Consider the following 8,817-nt stretch of genomic DNA (forward strand, 5'->3'; position numbering starts at 1 on the left):
GGTCCCCGCCCGCTCGACCGCATCGGCCCGCGGTGGGGAGTCGTCCGCCACTTCCACGACCGCCCGGTCGGGGGTCACCACCGCAGCCCGGCCTCCACGGCCGCGCTCCCTCACCTGCGACGGCTCAAAGACCATCGCCGCCACCACCGTGCCCTTCGGCATCTCGCGCCAGGCCCGCTCTGCGTTGCCTCGTGCCCACGCCGCATTGGTCCAAGCGCGGACCGACGTCGCCTTCAGCTCCGCCTCGGCCTGGTTCCTGTCCTGCCAGGCCATGGCTTCGGCGTCGTTTGGATCCAGGCCGAGGTCCGAGTCGGTCTATTCCTCCACCTCGGCCTGGTCGGCGAGGTCGGACCGGCTCCTGCGGAACTCGGCCCCTTCGGCGGCCGCGGCTTCCGCCGCCGCCCTCGCCAGTGCGATTGGCGACCTGAAGAAGAAGATGGAGTAAGCAGAAAAGAAACAAGACTAGCTCAAGAAAAGAAAAGCCAAGAGCAAACAAGAGATGAGGCTTACCCCGCCGAGACCAGGACCGGGGTTAGCCCCCCATGCCCACTGCCACGCTTCCTCTTGGCCGGCCTCCCGGCCCCGGCCGGGTCCGCCGCGCGCTTCGGGGCCTGGAGCCGCGGCGCAACACTATCTTTCCCATGCGGGCGGCTCGGCGCCACCCCATGCGAGGATCCGGCTCCGCCCGCATCGCCGCCTCCCCCGCCCAATGCCGCTACACCAACAACTTGCGTCAGCATCGACCGTTCCGAGCCGCGATCGGCAGTTCAAGACACATGAGGAAGAAATGAGACTTACCCATACGAGCCGCGGGCTCCTCTGGCGCCACCGGCGCCACCTGTGATGAGGCCCAGGCGTAAGGATGCCGAATCGCGTCTAGAAGTACCACCCGTGTCGCGTCGGGACAGACGAGAAGGTGCACGGCGGCAAAATAAGAAGACCAGACGCTCACCTGCGGCACCGGGTTCGACCGGCTGTACAGTGCCTTGCTGAACTCCCAGTCCTCCCCAAGGTCGGCCTTGGAGATATCGTTCACTCCGCGCGATCTGCGCCGCGGACAGCCCCGTTGACCCCATGCAGTTGGGGTCTTGAAGGCCGACCATCTCGCCGATGAGGCAGGAGCGCCCCTGAAGCAGAAGAACCCTGCACTTGATGAACGCGGCGAGGAGGTCGGTGCCGGTGAGCCCCTCCTGCGTCCTCATCACCGTCACCCGCTCACAGAGATTGATGATCTCTTGCGATGGGCGCCGGGTCGAGTAGCCCGAGTTTGTCTTCGCCTGCGGCGGTGCGATGGCGAAGGCTGGAAGATTGATGCGGTCCGCGCCAAGGTTGCGGACGTAGAAGAAGGAGTTCTGCCACTTCTTGGCAGAATCCTCCAGCGGGATCTTGGGGAAGTCCGCCCCCGACCGCTTCGAGATGACGGCAGCACCGCAGTCGGCGAACTCCCCGGCTGACGGGCCCTTCTGCTTCAAGGAGAAGAAGCGCGCCCAGAGGTCGATCGTAGGCTCGACCCCCAGGTACCCCTCGCAGAGGGTGACGAAGCCGGAGAGCTGGACGATGGCGCCGGTGCCAAGATGATGCGGCTGGAGCCCGAAGAATTCCAAGAACGCACGGAAGAAGGTGCTCACCGACAGCCCGAATCCACGCTCAAAATGCGTGAGGAAGACCACTCGCTCCTGCCCCTCAGGCTGAGGCCTCTGCTCGCCCCGCAGTGGACGGACGCTGATGTCCGTCTCCCGCGGCAGGCGCCGCGACGCCCAGAGACAGGTGATGTCCTCGGAGGTGACGTTCGAGCCCATCCAGGAGCCCGATGGCAGCGACATGATCGAAGGAAGAAGGAGAAGAAGGAAGACAGACGAAGAAGGAGTTCTGCTCGAGCAGCGGGCGCCACAGTGCGTCGAGTGCAAGAGGCAGAGTGAGAGCAGGGGGACAGGCGGGCGCGAGCGAGAATAAAGTTTGCCGCCCCCCTTGCCCCCTAATTTATAACCCTCGGTTTGAACGTGGGGAGGTGGGATCGTCTGCACGCACCCGTTCCACTCCCCCGCAACAAGTGCGCATGTACACGCGCAGTAACTGCCTGGGGAAGAGCAACCGGCCCCCGGACGCCTCAACAAATCCACGCACTTGGGCCGAGGGCGCGCAGCGGTGGGCCCCAGCCCGTCGCCCGGTCTCGTCACGTGTGTGGCCTGTCAGGCCCCTCCTGCTTCCGAGCACCACGTGGCGACCGCGCGAAGCCCAAGGGATTGCCCCAAGATTCGGCGAACTTCTCGGTCCCCGCCACGGCCGGGATGCCGCGGTCCGGTTTCCGAGAAACCCGGCACACAATGGGTGTTGCCGGACCCGGCGCTCGCAGAATCTACCTTGCTAAAGGGTAAACTGCGAAGGCCCACTCATCCGAAGACGCGGACCTTCACAACTTCGGGAACTATTGTCGGGGGGATGGACCCCGGGCAGGCAACGAAACCCGGATCTTCTTCAAAAACAACGGGGTCAGCACTGCCCCTCAATACCGGCACGCGCTTGGCCGGGTCACTCGACCCGGCCAAGCCCCGCAAGCCGGCCGGACTAGCCGACCCGGCAAGACACATTGACTCGGCCTCAACAACTAGCGCAAGACAGCCGAACCTGGCACGACCAAAGCTTCCTCAACAAGACAGCACCACCCGTGGCGTGCTATGCAATCCAGCCGCGGGTCAGTACCCGTCCCATCCAGGTCGTGCGATGGGACAAGGCTTCAATCAATAATGACCGAGGCGACAGTGCCCCGCCCATGCCTCTGGTCAGCGGGTATGTAGCAACATTGCTCCTCACCTGCCCGTTGACCAAGGCCGGCGTGGCTACAGTGCCCCCGCCCCCGCCGCTGACAACAGCAAGCAGCGACTTGACGGAGAGCACTGTACATGACTCGACTCGGCCACGCCCTGATGATTGACAAGACGGCACACAGTCCCCCTAGGCACGCGGGGCCCGCACCTAGGGGAACCCGCCGAACCACAAGCCCTCAGCGGGACCCAGCCCGGGTCCCCGGACGCCGACACTATGGACCCACCAACTTGTAACATTACCATTGTACCCCTAGGGGGTTGACCTATAAATCCCCCCAGGAGCCCTCATGTAGGGAAAGGGAGGAGAGATATAGACACACTAGAGAACTCATTCCATCACACTCGCCAAGTTAGTAACACCCAAGGAGAGGGAACTGCCTAAGCCTTGGCCAGTTTCCTTCCTCTTCCACACATCTCTAGGAGCGACATTGTACTATCGATCATCCAACAACACTTGGCAAGACTAGGGGTATTATCTCTTCGGAGAGCCCCGAACCTGGGTATGTCCGGCGTCCCGCGCCCGCTCATGCCAACCTCACCTCTAGAGCCCACCAGCACCCTCGAGCCTCCTCCTCTCTTTAGCCATCCCTTGGCATCAGCCGTGCGCCCACCACGACAATGACCGTCGCCTCGCTCGTGCGGTCGCACCCTTGGAGATTTAACACGGTGCATTAGGCTATCTGATGTTGGCATGTCATACATAGTCATCACTTAGTCACTCATACAACAAGGTTAGCTATAAGGTTGGCTATAAGAGTATTTTTTTTACTTCTCTCTATCTCTTTCTTCATAGTATTTATTGCATTTGACAAGGAGTCCAATGAAATGGTGCTTAGATGAGGTGCTAAGGGCATTAAATGGCTTAGCAACTCAAGTCCCCAATCATAGGTGCTTAGTTTTTTGTTGCTAAGCTTGATTCATTTAATTAGCTATAGACTCAAAATTGTCTTTTCACCTAGGTACACGCACTTAGCACCGTTTCTTCCTGGGGTCACCAAACTAGTCTCTCTCTTCTTAATTAACTTGCCACATCATACTTTATGCCTATGTGGTAGGCTTAGCACCTGTACTAGCAATTACAATAGTGGGCTATAAGCCCTCTTACACGGCATTTTTGCATATGTGGAGAAGAGAGGCAAGGAAAAAGTGGAGGAGTGGGATCTCATGCAAGAGCCGGCCTCTACATGGTGGAGCATTGGGAGAGGCGCCTGTATACCATGGAGGTGGTCAGGAATCGGGAGACTCATGTTGGTCGTAGCACCGCAGTTAAAATGATAATGGCAAGTCAAAGCACGGGGCCCCACCTGTCCAGCTGTAACTCGCTGTCAAATCACACAGCCCTATGTTTGCAGCAGCCTACTCCATCATCTTCTTGCTTCTCTGTCGAACCGACTAGGCGGAACTGCCCCGTCTACCGCGCGGGAAAAGCCCCGCCCTCGACTTTTAAATAGTACAGTATAATTTTGTATCCATGGATTGCCCCATGGAGCAAATCCTCAAGAAAATGGTGGTACACATGTACGGAGCATACAACACGCCCGTTGCATTCGCGTCGCACCCCAGATGGTTGGTTGGTCTGGCACGCTGCTCTTCGAATGGAACGTGTGTCATATTGCATTTGCACACACATGTGGGGCTGCAATTGAGAACCAACCATAGGCACACTCCCCGGCCCCGCAAGTCGGGTGAGTTAATAGAAGAGAGAGACGAGCGATAGTACTGGAGCAGTGTTGTACAGCCGCCGGTGCCTGGACAATCCATGCATGACACGGAAGATCAGTTTGTCCATGCATGTGACCAGACTCCAGCAGACACGGCTAGATTGGCTATCATCTACATATCGTGCAGGCTGTGTTGTACAGGGCTGTAGTTCTGATGAGAAATCTAAAAAAAGGTTTCTTGTCATCTCGCAATATTAGGTGTCATGTGCTTCGGATCAATGCGAGGGTTAAACAGCAACAACTGAGTTCCTCCAAGGCGCCGGTCATTCGGGGCACATGCATGAAGACTACTCGGGTGCCATCTAGGTCAAGCCGGCTATGTTAATTAGGACATCTATCGATGGACCCCTTCTCTACGAGTTTATCTTTAATTTGAGCTTTGATCCTCGTCTAGTTTGTCCGTCGGGATTCATGTTGTCTCCTTGGGGTAGTGAGGTTATGGTTTCTTGTCATGTGGCGTTTTTTCGTGTTATATGTTATAATCCGGTGCTTCAGATCAAAATGACGACAACTGTGCCTCCGAGGCACGTGCATGAAGACTTCTCAACAGACATTGACAAGGTCAAGCTGGCTCTGGTAGACAAAAGAAAACTACTCCACTATATAGACATGAGCCTCCGCGCTTGCTTGCTAGTGTTGCTCTCTTCACACTGTCTCGTCCTCTCCAGATCTAAACACGACAGTGGTGGCCACACACTCTCTCTCTCTCTCTCTCTCTCTCTGCTCACCGCTGGTCACAGATCCAACCGGATCCTCTACACTGGGGAAGGTGAGAAGGTGCAACATTCACGCGGTCGTCCTCGGCGACGGCTCTTACCCACTGCCGGCGCATCCCAATCAGCATGCCTTGCCGTCCTCTCCCACACACCGCTGGCTAGGGAGGGCCTCCGACCCCTTGTTCCTCGCTGCCATAGTGTGGGCAGACCCGGCCTCCCGCCGCCCACCTAGCGACATCCCGACGACACTCAGGTATAAATTCCTTCAAAACCGTTCTTGCTCTACTTCCCAAGCTCCTGACATCGCTGCATTTGTATCTTTTACTATTTCTCAGGTCCCCTCGTAGATAGGATCAATCGGTTGTTCGAAAGCCACCTAAATTTTTACTGTTAAGAGGTAAAACTAGTTCATGCACTCGAATCTAGTACTACTTGGTTCAAACAAGGAAGAAAGGGAGTGGGGGTGGGGAAGATTTGTTACCTGAATCTAGGACTTGGTCGAAATGGGAAATAATGGGGGCGACAAGTAGCTGAGACTGGCTATCCAACTGGTCTCTTGGTCTAATAGGGAAATAAAGGGAAACGCAGTACAAAATCAATATAAACCTGATCTAGTGGTTGAAAAAGGAAAGAAAGTGGGGATTGGGGGACATGTCGATAGAGTATGTCCAGCACTAGATTTGCTAGCCTCACACAATATAAGGTGGCTATACCGAACAAAAATGGGACCAACCCAGATATCCTGTTCTGATGTTTGTTTCCCCAAGCCACTCTTATGTAATGCCACTGGTAAAATGTAGCAGTCGCACTGTTAAAAGTAAGGACACGTTAAACCAATGTTTTTTTCAATGTAATGCCTCCTGTAATATGAATCAATGGCATTGTTTTTCATGTCCTGCTAAATTTCCCATTAAGATAAGTTGCTTCTTTTCATTAGAAATGCAACTGTCCTGGTCCGCCTACTCTCCCGTGCCCAAATACCAACTCTGTAGCAACTGTTAATGTAATGTTGTTGGTAAAAGGAAGCAATGGCACCATTAAAGTAATGTCATATTTAACGGTTGTCATAGTTAATCCTAATGCCGACACTAATATCTAGCAATGCTGCTGCTTTATAAATTGCTACTGTCCTTGTAGGATCGCCATTCAGATAAGGAACATGCTTCTTTTCATTTGATGTATGTTTCATCACTTGTTAGTCACCCTCCTCTCCACCTTTTTTATGCAAACAAAGATATACATTTCATGCTTGATCTTAGTTGAACTTCACAAATGATATCCAAATTGTAGTTAAACATTCCACGAGCTTCACAACCAACCTTGATGTTGCTCAATTTATTGCAACTGATGAAGAAGAAGCTCTGCGGGTTTCATTTTCTGATGGAAATGGAATCGGGGCTGGAGCCCTTTTCTTAAAAAATGAAGAAGAAGCTGCTAGCTCATGGGACATTGCTTCATTTTAGGTGAACTGCACCAAAAGATCCCATGAATTAAATCATCCATGTTGGTGACTGGTGTCATCCCTTCTACGATGGTGTTGACTGCAGATATGGTTCCCATCACGAGGTATGTTCCTTTTTTGTCTGACCGTTTGCCAAAGATCATGCATGTTGAGTCTGCTCTTGTGCTACTATTTTGGCACTGCCATTATAAAACAGTAATGTTATTATTTTGCACCTTAATCTAGTGGCACTATTAATTTAAGGCAATGTTTTGGCACCGCTAGTGCCACTGATTTTTTTATATATCGAAAGAGGGGGTTTTCTCCAACTTCATTAAAGAAACCCAACCATAGAGAACCATTATCCGACAACATCTCAGTGTAAATAGGCAGTTATGCAACTAATACTAGAACGGATTGAGTACTAGCAGGAGACAAGTTCGCCACATAAGCTAGGAAGGTAGGGGGGCGCAGCACCAGCTCGACCAAGTCTGGATTACAACCCAAATGCTACCATAGAAACATCAGGGGGGAAGATAGGGACTCAAAGAGCCAGCTTCAGCATCCCAGTCTAAGCACCCCCGGCCTCCATCCTTGCGACGCACGGTACACCTTGTTTTCCACCTGCTCGACGCTAGTGCCACTGATAAAATGAAGTAATAATACAGTGCATAAAGAAAGTGCTTCTCTTTGTTAGTATATGTTTCATCAACTTGTCCCATTGTTAATGTTTAAGCATTTCTGCAAACTGGGGTGCTTAATTTTAGTTGATCTGCACAAAAATAGAGATTGGAATGTCTCAAGGCCCCTCCTTGTACTACCGTTGTACACTGATGTTCATCACTGGCAGAAGGTGTATCGGGGAGACTTGGGCCGATTTCCAGTATGAGGCCTACCATATGAGGCGTCGCAGGGCCCATCTCGCCCTCGCTGCATGGCATACTATGATACTATCGCAATATTTTATTCTATTTATTAGTGTATGTTTCATCAACTAGTGCCACTATAATGTAATCACGCTTTTTCATTATCTGTGCAAACAGGGTTATTCAGTTGCATTTTGGTGGAACTGCACAAATGTACGGATGGAACCGGCATATCTGCAGAGTGCGAGGTGTGCCAAGTAAAAATTACCGACACCAACCATGCTCCATGCACGCATTGGCATCCACCACCACCAGTGGGATGTGTGGCGCTCTCTGTGGACGGATCTTTCTCGACAAAAAATCCTCTAACCAAATACTAGTAGCTTATATTGGCAGTTTTCTAGGGAGTACTCTTTTCTAAAAGAAGCACCAGTCTATTTTTCTTTATTTGTACACAGTGTCAACCCAAAGGTCCAGAGCTATTTTAGGGTGATTGGCATAGTACTCGGAGATTGATTGTAAGCATGATTTTCATTAGCTGTCACATTGATTGTAAGCATGAGCAGATGGAAGATTAGGTTAGTGCGAAGCTTACCTTAAACCCTACCGCCGCCGTTGAAACGAGGCGAGCGTCGAGGGAACCATGGAGAACGGTGGGGAAGAGACGTCGTGCCATCCGGCCTCCTCTTGCGGTGGGAGAACGAATACTCCTGTGGCTCCGGCTAGCTCTGCACCCACACGAACGGCACACCGTACTCGATCGATTCATTATCCTCTAGATGCTCGACCTTCGACCTGTATGCCCACCACCTCCGCCTGACTTTCAACTCGGGCGAATATGTCTGCTCCATTGCCTAGAGGAGATACTCGATGAACTCGAAGGACTGCGGCGTGACTTCCGCCGAGGAGTACATCGCCGCCCTCATCGCCGCCATCTCGCTCTTTGGCATACATTGCCACATGGCTCTCACCGTCTGATACGTCTCCAACGTATCTATAATTTTTGATTGCTCCATGCTATATTATCTACTGTTTTGGACATTATTGCGCTCTATTATCCACTTTTATATTATTTCTGGGACTAACCTATTAACTGGAGGCCCAGCCTAGAATTGATGTTTTTGCCTGTTTTAGGGTTTCGAAGGAAAGGAATACCAAACGCAGTCCAAACGGAATGAAATCTTTGAGAACGTGATTTTCTTAACGAACAAGACCCGGGAGACTTGGACCCTACGTCAAGACACAAAA

Source organism: Triticum aestivum, chromosome 1A, assembly GCF_018294505.1.
Source record: "Triticum aestivum cultivar Chinese Spring chromosome 1A, IWGSC CS RefSeq v2.1, whole genome shotgun sequence".
NCBI lineage: Eukaryota > Viridiplantae > Streptophyta > Magnoliopsida > Poales > Poaceae > Triticum > Triticum aestivum.